This window comes from Schistocerca americana, chromosome 3, assembly GCF_021461395.2.
Source record: "Schistocerca americana isolate TAMUIC-IGC-003095 chromosome 3, iqSchAmer2.1, whole genome shotgun sequence".
Classification (NCBI taxonomy): Eukaryota; Metazoa; Arthropoda; class Insecta; order Orthoptera; family Acrididae; genus Schistocerca; species Schistocerca americana.
Genome location: NC_060121.1, coordinates 978,626,544 through 978,639,406, shown reverse-complemented (window position 1 = coordinate 978,639,406; position 12,863 = coordinate 978,626,544). Strand labels below are relative to the sequence as shown.

Below are 12,863 nucleotides of genomic sequence, written 5' to 3'. Positions count from 1 at the left end.
AGGTTTTCGTCTCCCAGCGTCGTCATTATGCGATAGCATAGAACATGCATCACAATTCTGCAACACTGAAAAGATGATTTATTTTCCTTTTTGGCGGGAGAAAAACATACATTGAACGGCACGTTTCCGTAGAACTCCACCACTCTTTCGGAAGATTGGGCCTGCGTAAGCGATATATGCGATTCTTGGCTTTCTTCAGGTATATAATCATGAAATGAAAGGACGAGTTTTTGGAACAGCGTAATTAAGGGGTCTTTTTTACTAAACATGTCGGAAACGAGACAAAGGTTTCCAGTTAAAGTTGGTTGGTTGATTTATTTGGTGGAGAGGACCAAACAGGATTAGGGAAGGATGGGTCAGGTAGCCGGCGGTGCCCTTTCAAAGGAACTATCCCGGCATATGCCTGAAGCGGTTTAGGAAAATCACGGGAACAAAAATCTGGATGACCTGCGCGGGTTTGAACCGTCGTCCTCCAAGATGCGAGTCCAATGTGCTAACCACTGCACCACCTCGCTCGGTTACGTTGTATGGCTCTGAGGACTATGGGACTTAACTTTTGAGGTCATCAGCCGTTAGAACTTAGAACTACTTAAACCTAACTAACCTAAGGACATCACACACATCCATGCCCGAGGCAGGATTCGAACCTGCGACCGTAGCGGTCGCTCGGTTCCAGACTGCAGCGCCTAGAACCGCACGGCCACACCTAGACGTATCAGGGATCACTCCAACTACACACGCCCCACACCATTACAAAGCCTCCTCCAGCTCGAACATGGATTCATGACGTTGTCTGCATGCCCGTACGTGTCCATCCGCTCGATACCATTTGAAACGAGACTCGTCCAACCAGCCAACGGGTTTCCAGTCATCAACAGTTCAATGTCGGTTTGACGGGCCCAGATGAGGCGTAAAGCTTTGTGTCGTGCAGTCATCAAGGGTAGACGAGTGGGACTTCGGCTCCGAAAGCCCGTATTGATGATGTTTCGCTGAATGGTTTGCACGCTGACACTTATTGATGGCCCAGCATTGAAACACGTATGTAACGCAGCAGCGATGGCGAGGCATTGTAGCATCTGTGACCAGAGAGTATGCGCTTGACCGCGCGAGTGTTGCGAGCGGTTCTCAGTCAGTTGTAGTCTTTGCGAGTTAGTTGTCGCTATGCAAAGTAGCAGTCAGTCAGTCGTTGCGAGTCTGTCAGTTCAGTCGTTGCGAGTCTGTAGCTCTGTCTAGTTGAGAGCAGTACTCAGTCTGTAGTCGGCATGCAGAGCGGTCGGTCAGTAGTAGCAGCCCAGTGCGGTTGTGTGATGTAGGCGGTCGGCAACAATGGTCAAGATGAGGAATAAGGTATACTGTTAATTAATATAATCATTAGATAATGAAAAATTTTATTTATTGTAATTATTCTCCAACAAGTCTCCCAATAATAATTTTTTATTTCAAAAGCATTTTTTCAAAAGTTTAATTTTTTTGAACTAAAGATCTCGTTGCACTTCCCATTTCATTCCACTTCTTTTTGAAGAAAAATTTCACTAGAATTACAAAAAAAAGGAGAATATTATTATCTGCAATGTAGTTCCTCCAAGTGGTGCGCAACAACAAGAGCAGATATGTGACATCCATTTATTCTGAGGTAAGACTTTAATTCTGATTGTTTTTACACAGGGCCAAAGACCGATATTTCGGTTTAATTGAATTTTCTTGTCACTGAATGGACTTTAATTTTTTGAAGGATTTATAATTGAGTCAGATTGCGAATTTCACATTTGTTGCCATTGTCAGTACATTTGATTGTGGGCAGGTTACGCATAGAGCCATGTCCATCAGCATTTCTAATTAGTATCGTTATTTTCTTTAAAAATTTTTGTGGGGAGGTTACACTCGGCCCCCATTTCTATTAAGTATTGCTAAATTTTCTTTTAAAAATTGCGGTGGGGAGGTTACACTTGGCGACACCCAGTCCAGGATCGTATTTCGTTGAGAGTCTTTTGAGCGACAGTCAGATATCTGCTCTTATTTGCTTAGATAATTAGGATTTGGCGCAACGCTTTTAATAATATTGTGACTTTCTTTCTACAGGTCAACGGCAATTTGCTGCTTTGTTGTATTTGTGTGTTGCTTTTGCATTGTGCTTATTTGTTTTGTGAAAAATTTTGACTATTGTAAAAATGCCGCGAAAGACTGTGAATAGTGTATCGCGAAGTATTGTGAATGAAATTACCGACTTAAACAACGTGACCGATAGTAATTGTGATACGCAACGTAATGATGACAATCCTGCGTTCACTAACAATCAGTGCATTCCAACCACTAATGATGACTTTCACCTTAATGATGAACAAACGAACTCAATTGTCTCGTCTGTTAACTTGACGACAATTGATGACGCAGAATGCTCTATGGTAATGAGCGCTGTAGAGCTTAACACACCCGATTTGGAAAATTCAAGTAATGTACAGTCAAATCTGTCTAATGAAAATGAACAGATCACACAAAGTAGGACAGATGTATTTAATTCCGAAACAATGACTGATAGTATACATTTGACTGACAAACCTTTTTGTAAATTTCAGAATGACCAAATGGTTACAGAAAGTGAAACAATTCCAGATCCACTATTGAACAGTACAGATAATAGAAATGGTAATTTTGGCTCGGATCCAATTATGGCAATACTGATACAACTTAGGGAAGATAATAAACAACAGAGTGAAAATTTCAAACAACTTAGGGAAGATAATAAACAACAGAGTGAAAATTTCAAACAACTTAGGGAAGATAACAAACAACAGAATGAAAACCTCAAGCAACTCAATGAACAGGTCAAACAACTTAGGGAAGATAACAAACACTTAAATGAAAAACTTGACAATAATGACGAAAATTTCAAACAACTTAGTGAACAAATTACAGCCGTTGCCGCGCAGTGCCATGACACTAAGGAACAGTTGCGCGTGGAAATTGAGGCTTGTTCACAAAAAAATAGCGAAGAAATAAAGTCTGTTGCGCAAGAATTAAGGGAAACGCAAACAGCCGCGACAAATACACTCAGAGACGAAATTAGCGGAGTCGCCAAACAGTGCTCTGAAAAAGCTACACAATTACGGGACGAGTTTAGAGCAATGACGGTAGAACTTTCGCGCACTATGGACGCAAAGATAGACACGAAATTCGAACAGCAGAACACTCAGATTAACGAGCGCTTTAGTCAGTACATACAGAACAGTGATACGCGTTTCCGCAGATTTATTCAAGATCAAAACAAAGTAAAACGACAAGTCATGGAAACAATCACTGCACAAAGACAAGAGGACAAACGTAAAATATTCGCGAAAGCGAAGACGTATGTAGACAATAATATTACTACAGTGTCCGACAGAATTAATACCATAGAACAATTGAACGCGGAATTACGGGATGAAATTTCTGACCTTAAATCAAAAACAGATACACACACAGTAAATATTCAAACAGTGACAGATAGATTCGAACAGTTAGATCTAACACAGGATTGTGATGTTATCAAAGCTGATGTTAAAAAACTGAGCGAAACTACGCGCAAGTTGCAAAAACAGATTAATGCGTCTGATTCTAAAACCGATGATCAGGTTAAGATATTGACTGAAAAATGTGATGAATTGGCCAGTCGTATTGATGTTATCGAAAATGCTAATGACAATAAATCAGACGATACTGCACCGGTTTCATTTATCCAAACGCCTGAATTTCAAAATTTACAGCAGACTATTAATGAGATCGATTCATCTAACAACACGTTACGTAGGAAATTATCAAATTTACAACAAGAAGTAACAGAAATGAAAAACACTTCTGTTAATAATACACAACAGACGCCACTTTATGAACATGTGTCAGACTCACGCAGCGCGTATAATTTGGGTAATCTGCAGAGAGTACGGGACTTAGATTCCGAACAACCACAGTTCAATAGATACTCTTACGATCCTGAACCTGTTCCATCATGCAGAGATGATAACTTCGACTACAAACATTTTCTGTCAGTGAGAAAGTTTAAGGTTTTCAAAAACGATAGAACGCAGATTCACCCACTGGATTGGATTCAACAGTTTAGTTTTGCTCTTCCACCGACTTGGCCTGTAACACATAAACTTGAATTTATTTGCAGTTTTTTGGAAGGCGAACCGGCAACTCGTATGAGACCGATCGCGAGACAGTGTTACTCGGTAGAGGAATTTCAGAATGCTTTTCTGTCAGCGTACTGGTCGAAGACGACACAGCGCGGAATTAAAGACCAACTAATTAGTTTGCCAAACTATGAAAACTCAAATTTTCCCAGTGTAACCTCCCCACCGCAATTTTTAAAAGAAAATTTAGCAATACTTAATAGAAATGGGGGCCGAGTGTAACCTCCCCACAAAAATTTTTAAAGAAAATAACGATACTAATTAGAAATGCTGATGGACATGGCTCTATGCGTAACCTGCCCACAATCAAATGTACTGACAATGGCAACAAATGTGAAATTCGCAATCTGACTCAATTATAAATCCTTCAAAAAATTAAAGTCCATTCAGTGACAAGAAAATTCAATTAAACCGAAATATCGGTCTTTGGCCCTGTGTAAAAACAATCAGAATTAAAGTCTTACCTCAGAATAAATGGATGTCACATATCTGCTCTTGTTGTTGCGCACCACTTGGAGGAACTACATTGCAGATAATAATATTCTCCTTTTTTTTGTAATTCTAGTGAAATTTTTCTTCAAAAAGAAGTGGAATGAAATGGGAAGTGCAACGAGATCTTTAGTTCAAAAAAATTAAACTTTTGAAAAAATGCTTTTGAAATAAAAAATTATTATTGGGAGACTTGTTGGAGAATAATTACAATAAATAAAATTTTTCATTATCTAATGATTATATTAATTAACAGTATACCTTATTCCTCATCTTGACCATTGTTGCCGACCGCCTACATCACACAACCGCACTGGGCTGCTACTACTGACCGACCGCTCTGCATGCCGACTACAGACTGAGTACTGCTCTCAACTAGACAGAGCTACAGACTCGCAACGACTGAACTGACAGACTCGCAACGACTGACTGACTGCTACTTTGCATAGCGACAACTAACTCGCAAAGACTACAACTGACTGAGAACCGCTCGCAACACTCGCGCGGTCAAGCGCATACTCTCTGGTCACAGATGCTACAATGCCTCGCCATCGCTGCTGCGTTACATACGTGTTTCAGCATTGAAATATGCAGCAATTTTCGGAAGGGTTCCACTTCTGTCACTTTGAACGATTCTCTTCAGTCGTCGTTGGTCCCGTTCTTGCAGTATCTTTTCCCGGCTGCAGCGGTATCGGAAATTTGATGTTTTGCCGGATTTCTGATATTCACTCGTGAAATGGCCGTATGGGAAAACCCCTACGTTATCACTACCCCCCGAGATGCTGTGTCCCATCGCTCGTACGCCGACTATAGCACCACGTTCAAACTCACTTAAATCTTGATAATCTACCGTTGCAGCAGCAGTAACCAATCTAACAACTGCGCCAGACACTTGTCTAACATAGGCGTTGCCGACCGCAGCGCCGTATTCTGCCTGTTTACATATCTCTGTTTTTGAATACGCATAACTATACCAGTTTCTTTGGTGCTTCAGTGTATATACTTAATTAGATGATAAGCACGTTCTTTAGTTTACTACAATAGCTCCGCGGTGTAAATACGTGCGCATTGGGAACGGACGTCGGGGAGGTATAGTGCATATCTGAATAGTCGCGCTAATCCTTTCCTGCAGCTAGAAAATGGCAGTACGAAGAAGGTACGGAGAAAAGTTCGGAAATAAACATTACATCGACTCTGTTCTGCAAAGGTTCATATACATCTTGACACCAGGACAGCATTGAAATAGAAGCCACGTCAAGAAAACAGCATAATTTCTCACCAACAACGTGATAACGAATCAAAGTTACATAGTCATCGCTAAAGCACAGTATCTTCTGTCCCTCTCGGAAATGCTAAACTTGCGGTTTAGAAGACCCGCAGACAGTCTGTTCCCGAAATATGTGACCATTTTACAATAAGTAAAAAGTCAACACTCTCAGATTCTAGCAAGGGGAGAAATGCTCCTTCTTACCCTTCCATGCCGACTTTGTATGACATTGTATCTCTACAAGACGGAACATGTGTGAAGATTATACAATTACGTATCTTTCAAAACACCTGTTACATCTTCCGTAGGCAGCAGTAGGCTGTCTATAAAAATCGGTCCAGTTTTGTGTGAGTCGGTCAACACGTGTGGCAGCTGGGAATCTGCGAGATTCCTTGGACGCTTCAACTCGTCCGTTTCCCACGCGCAGGGCCTCAGCCAACTGATTAGGCGGTCGGCCTTGACGCGGACTGCACTCCAATAAAAGTTATCCGTTGATTCAGCAGTTCACACACCTTGTTTCCATGCGCACTAAAGCTAGAGTTGCAACACTTATTTCTTCCATATCATTGAAACCTACAATTTTTCTACGCTGCTCCAATTTCGTGTAAAAAGTCGAAAGACGTGCCCACTGCTACTGGAGCTACTGACAAGGTATTCATTGTGATGCAGAGCAATGAGCCGAACCAGTTTAGAGACACACAAAACACTGACTGTCTGGCACCGAACTATACCATACTGCCTGGGTTTTGAAGCGCTTTCCCTTATTCAGTCAGGAACGTTCTGATGTTGTTCTACGTTTCTGCTTCGGACACACTACATGGAAAACTATCTGACATAAAACGAGCTATCTCGTTACAGGATCCGTCTTTAAAGGGGGAGCACTGATTGGGTTATAAAATGGTGGTTGAAATAAACATCTGTGATATTCCTGGTATTCACCTCAAGCGAACCAGACAACTAGCAAAACCTCACGTCAGGAATAATTAGACGCGGTTTTGTCGCCCACATGCCCCGTACACAAGCCACACGGGTAAATAAACAGGAACTACATGCAGTCCGGTATTATCACGGCAGGCTTAGAAAAGTGGAGATGATGAAGGCCAGTGAACCATATGTTACGTCGAACATTCTGCAAAAGTTGGTGAAATAAAGCTTGCAAACGAAGGCGTAGGTCACGTGCATCGCAGCAATGTACGCACTCAATTACATTGTAGCATTTATGGACGTATTCGACGGGTGAGCCACATAGTGTTGACCTTTTTTTTGCGCAACTAGTTTGTCCACGTAGAGACTGTCGCAGGTGGAATATGAAATAAATTAGATCTCTTACGGAGGTTTACCGACAAATATTGTCATATGCCACAGTTAACATTTCTTAAAAATGCATGTGTCTTTTTTGATATTTCCTATTTCATTTTAGGCAACGGCCTTGCCGCAGTGGATACACCGGTTTCCGTGAGATCACCGAAGTTAAGCGCTGTCGGGCGTGGCCGGCACTTGGATGGGTGACCATCCAGGCCTCCATGCGCTGTTGCCATTTTTCGGGTTGCACTCAACCTCGTGATGCCAATTGAGGAGATACTCCACCGAATAGTAGCGGCTCCGGTCAAAGAAAACCGTCATAACGACCGGGAGAGCGGTGTGCTGACCACACGCCCCTCCTATCCGAATCCTCAATGAGGATGACACGGCGGTCGGATGGTCCCGATGGGCCACTTGTGGCGTGAAGACGGAGTGCTATATATTTCATTTTATGTTAACTGTGTATGTGAAAATAAAACTCACACCACCAGGCATAGTGAAGTGACAGAATATTAATAGCAACCATTACACGTCTTCTCTGAAGTAACTGCCAGCCGCATCGGCACGTCAGTTCTGGTTCCGTACGAAAAAGTGATCACGTCTAGGAATTTATCGAATAATATTCACTAGATCAGTTCGACTGATGAGGCAGGCCATGAAGTGGAAGTGGTTGCTAGGCTGTCATTCGTTGAACAGTCTGCTATTATAACAGGACACAGCAAAAGGAAATCGGAAGTTTTAAATCTCGCGTTAAAAAATCATTCATGCAGGAGCATCGTACAAACATATCGTCGTTTGACCGTCGTACAGATTCCCGTATGGAGGACGTAGTTCAAATGGTTCTGAGCACTATGGGACTTAACATCTGAGGTCATCAGTCCCCTAGAACTTATAACTACTTAAACCTAACATACCTAAGGACATCACAAACATCCATGCCCGAGGCAGGATTCGAACCTGCGACCGTAACGGTCGCGCGGTTCCAGACTGAAGCACCTAGAACCGCTCTGCCACAACGGCCGGCTGGAGGACTTAGTAATAAGCATCCCTGGCGTAGAGAAGCAACAGAAAGGGCTGAAAACATGTAAGTCACCAGGTATGATGGAACCCCAATTCTGTTTTAAAGAGAGTACTTTATGGATGTGGCCTCTTACTTAGTTTCCTCATATCGTGAATGCCCAGCCCCGTGCAAGGTTCAAAAATGGTTCAAATGGCTCTGAGCACTATGGGACTCAACTGCTGTGGTCATAAGTCCCCTAGAACTCAGAACTACTTAAACCTAACTAACCTAAGGACAGCACACAACACCCAGCCATCACGAGGCAGAGAAAATCCCTGACCCCGCCGGGAATCGAACCCGGGAACCCGGGCGTGGGAAGCGAGAACGCTACCGCACGACCACGAGATGCGGGCCCCGTGCAAGGTCTCAAGGGACTGGAGGAAGCGCAGGTGACGCCTGTACATGAAAATGGTAAGAGAATGGGTAAGCAAAATTACTGACAAATACCCGTAACACGGATTTGCTTCTGAATTCTTGAACGAATTCTCACTTTAAATATAATAAATTTCCTTAATACGAAAGACCTCCTGTCCACAAAACAGCAAGGATTTAGAAAGCATCGCTCGTGCGAAATTCAGTTTGTACTTTGTCAGATGATACACTACGAACTGCCGGCCGGAGTGGCCGAGCGGTTATAGGCGGTTAAGTCTGGGACCGCGCGACCGCTCCGGTCGCAGGTTCGAATCCAGCCTCGGGCATGGATGTGTGTGATGTCCTTAGGTTAGTTAGGTTTAAGTAGTTCTAAGTTCTAGGGGACTGATGACCTAAGATGTTAAGTCCCATAGTGCTCAGAGCCATTTGAACCATTTTTTGAACACTACGAACTATGGATGAAGTTGAAGACAGACAGACTCCATATTCTTAGATTTCCGGAAAGAGTTCGACATGGTGCCCCAGTGCAGACTACTAACGAAGCTCCAAGCGTAGAGCATAGGTTGTCAGGTATGTGAGTGTCTCGAAGACTCCTTAAGTAATAGAAACCAGTATGTTGTGCTCGACGCCAGGTGTTCATCAGAGACAAGTGTGTCGTCAGGAACGCTCCACGGATGTGTGACTGGACCGCTGTTATGCTCCATGCACGTAACTCATCAGCTGGACAGGGTGGGCAGCATTCTGCAGCTGTTTGCTCATGGTGCTGTGGCGTAATGGAAGGTAATTACAAGGAAATGAACGCCCTTAGCTCCTTACAGGCGTTGAAATACATCAACGGGCAGAGACGAAAATGTGTGCCCCGACTGGGACTCGAACCCGGGATCTCCTTCTTACATGGTAGACGCTCTATCCATCTGAGCCACCGAGGACACAGAAGATAGCGCGACTGCAGGGATTTATCTCTGGCACGCCTCCCGCGAAACCCACATTCTCAACGTATTGACCCGCACTACATTCGTAGTGCCCCCGCCCATTGTACTCATTACTCGCGGCGCGTTGCCGATTCCCATAAGAGTTCGGGCACTGTTTGTGCATTCGCACAGAAGAAGAAGATGGTCAAGAGGCCGGTGAGCCTTAACTATATATATACTAAGATGGTATCTGTTCTTTCGGACATGTCCGAAAGAACAGATACCATCGGTGACCATGCAGCTCGTTAGAATGAAATTACAAGGAAATGAACACCCTTGGCTGCTTACAGGCGTTGACGTACGTCAACGGGGACAGAGGAAAATGTGTGCCCCGACTGGGACTCGAACCCGGGATCTCCTGCTTTTCACCTGTCCCCGTTGACGTGTGTCAACGCCTGTAAGCAGCTAAGGGTGTTCATTTCATTGTAATTTCATTCTAACGAGCTGCATGGTTACCGATGGTATCCGTTCTTTTGGACATGTCCGAAAGAACAGATACCATCTTAGTATGTAATGGAAGGTGTCGTTGTAGAGTGGCTGTAGGAGGATACGAGATGATTCAGGCAAAATTTCTAGTTGGTATGATGAATCATAGCCAGCACGTAAGGACAGAGTAGGGAAGTGAATAGTTGACTTCTGTTTATTGGGGAATTTCTAAGAAAATGTGCTTCATACTGGAGTGTTTTGGATCCCTAGCAGATCAGATTAAATGGAGATATCGAAAAAATTCGGACGTGGGCTGCTAGACTTGTTGCCGGTAACTCAGATCAGAGTATTACAGAGATGCTTGGTGAACTCAAGAAGGAATCGCTGGAGGGGAACCGCCATTCTTTTCGCGGAACACTACTTACAAGGGAACCTCCCCATCGCAGCCCCCTCAGATTTAGTTAGAAGTTGGCACAGTGGATAGGCCTTGAAAAACTGAACACAGATCAATCGAGAAACAGGAAGAAGTTGTGTGGAACTACGAAAAAAATAAGCAAAATATACAAACTGAGTAGTCCATGCGCAAGATAGGCAACATCAAGGATCAGATGATGTTAGGAGCGCCGTGGTCCCGTGGATAGCGTAAGCAGCTGCGGAGCGATAGGTCCTCGGTTCAGTTCTTCGTTGGAGTGAAAAGTTTAATTTTTTATTTTCAGACAATTATCAAAGTTCAGGCACTCACACATAAACAATTTCGCTCTCCAAAATTCCAGGACATGTTCAGATTTGCTTGGACATACGCAGGATTTGACGGTGTACACACGGAAAAATTTGAAAACGTAAAAAACAAATGTTTTGACAGAGCACAGGGAAAACTGTGCGACTCTGAAACTGTTGCATTCATTTGTTGCAGTTTATGTGACAAACTCTTGTTTTCATCACGTTTTTGGGAGTGATTATTACATCCACAAGAAAACCTAAATCGGGCAAGGTAGAAGAATCTTTTTACCCAATCGCCAAGTGTAGAAGTTAGGTGGGTCGACAACATATTCCTGTCATGTGACGCACTTGCCGTCACCAGTGTCGTATAGAATATATCAGACGTGTTTTCCTGTGGAGGAATCGGTTGACCTATGACCTTGCGATCAAATGTTTTCGGTTCCCATTGGAGAGGCACGTCCTTTCGTCTACTAATCGCACGGTTTTGCGGTGCGGTCGCAAAACACAGACACTAAACTTATTACAGTGAACAGAGACGTCAATGAACGAACGGACAGATCATAACTTTGCGAAAATAAAGAAAGTAAACTTTTCATTCCAGGGAAGACTTGAAACAAGGATCTCTCGTTCCGCAGCTGCTCACGCTAACCACGGGACCACGGCGCTCCTAAGTTCGATTATCCTTGATGTTGCTTATCTTGGGCATGGACTACTCAGTTTGTATATTTTGCTTATGTTTTTCACAGTTCCACACAACTTCTTCCTCTTTTCTCGATTGATCTGTGTTCAGTTTTTTCAAGGCCTATCCACAGTGCCAATTTATAACTATATCTGAGGGGGATGCGATGGGGAGGTTCCCTTCTTAGAAAACTTCGAGAACTGGCGTTTCAAGCTGATTGCAGAACGAATATACTGCCACGTGCAGATTTCACGTAAGAACCACTAAGATAAGAGGAATTAAGACGTAAGGTGGTACAGATATAGACATTTTTCCCTCGCTATATTTGCGAGTGGAACAGGAAAAAAATGACTATCGGTGTTACAAGGTACCCTCAACCGCGAGCCGAACGGTGCCTCCTTTCGGCGTCTGTACGTGGATGTAGATGTAAGGCAGAGGCGGGCAGGAAGCGCGTGAGGCGCGTGGCGGAGAGAGCCTGTGGCGGATGCTGGGTGCCCCACTTATCAGCGACACACTTCACCTGCCGCACAGGCCGGCCCGACCAGTACAGTAGCCCCTGCCGCGGCCGCTGGGAGACACGCGCCGTCACTCCACCTGCTGAGCCCGGCTCAGGTGTAAGAGTGCTCCCGTGCGTAGGCTGCTTTTTCCTTCTTTCTTTCTTTTTCTCGTCAGTCTCCTTTGATGCGATCCATCACGACTTCATCCAGCCTCTTCATAACAAAGTAGAACGTACCTACACTCAACGTCTTCAGTTACTTGTTAAATATATTCCAATATCTGTCTTCCCCTTCAGTTCACTTCTTTGCAGCTGCCTCTAGTACGATGGAAGTTATTCCCTCTTGCCAAACACATATCCTATCATCCTGTCGGAATTTATCTACACTAGTAGCCATTAAAATTGCCACACCACGAAGATCACGTGCTACAGACGCGAAATTTAACTGCCAGGAAGAAGATGCTGTGATATGCAAATGATCAGCTTTTCAGAGCATTCACACAAGGTTGGCGACGGTGGCGAAAGCTACAACGTGCTGAAATGAGGAAAGTTTCCAACCGATTTCTCATACACAAACAGCAGTTGACCAGCGTTGCCTGGTGAAACGTTGTTGTGATGCCTCTTGTAGTTTCTATTTTCAGCAATTTTCGTCAGTAATGGAATCGCACCGTAGTCGATTTCTCCGCCTATCTATCCAGTTACAATTATTTAGGTTCAGTGAAGGTCAACTGCGAGTCGCTGCTCGAATCGTCACCCTTCTACACATCTTGCTGCAGTTCTCTACAGTGTATTGGCTTCGCTATCTTCGTGACCATCCTCATGGAGCTTCTGACGCTATCCGCTGGATCATTTATGTACGATGGTAAACCGTAACGTTGTCATCACACTGCCTTAGCGTAGCTTTCTATCGGTCCA

At 43.8% G+C, this 12,863-nt stretch overlaps 1 protein-coding gene and 1 pseudogene across 1 annotated transcript in view; both read left to right on the top strand.

Annotated features, from left to right (window-relative positions):
• Window positions 1-12,863, top strand: part of LOC124606883 (mannose-binding protein C) — an 806,223-nt gene that overhangs the window by 78,732 nt on the left and 714,628 nt on the right. The gene's annotated exons all lie outside the window — the stretch shown is intronic.
• On the top strand, window positions 7,342-7,459 carry LOC124608019 (annotated as a pseudogene).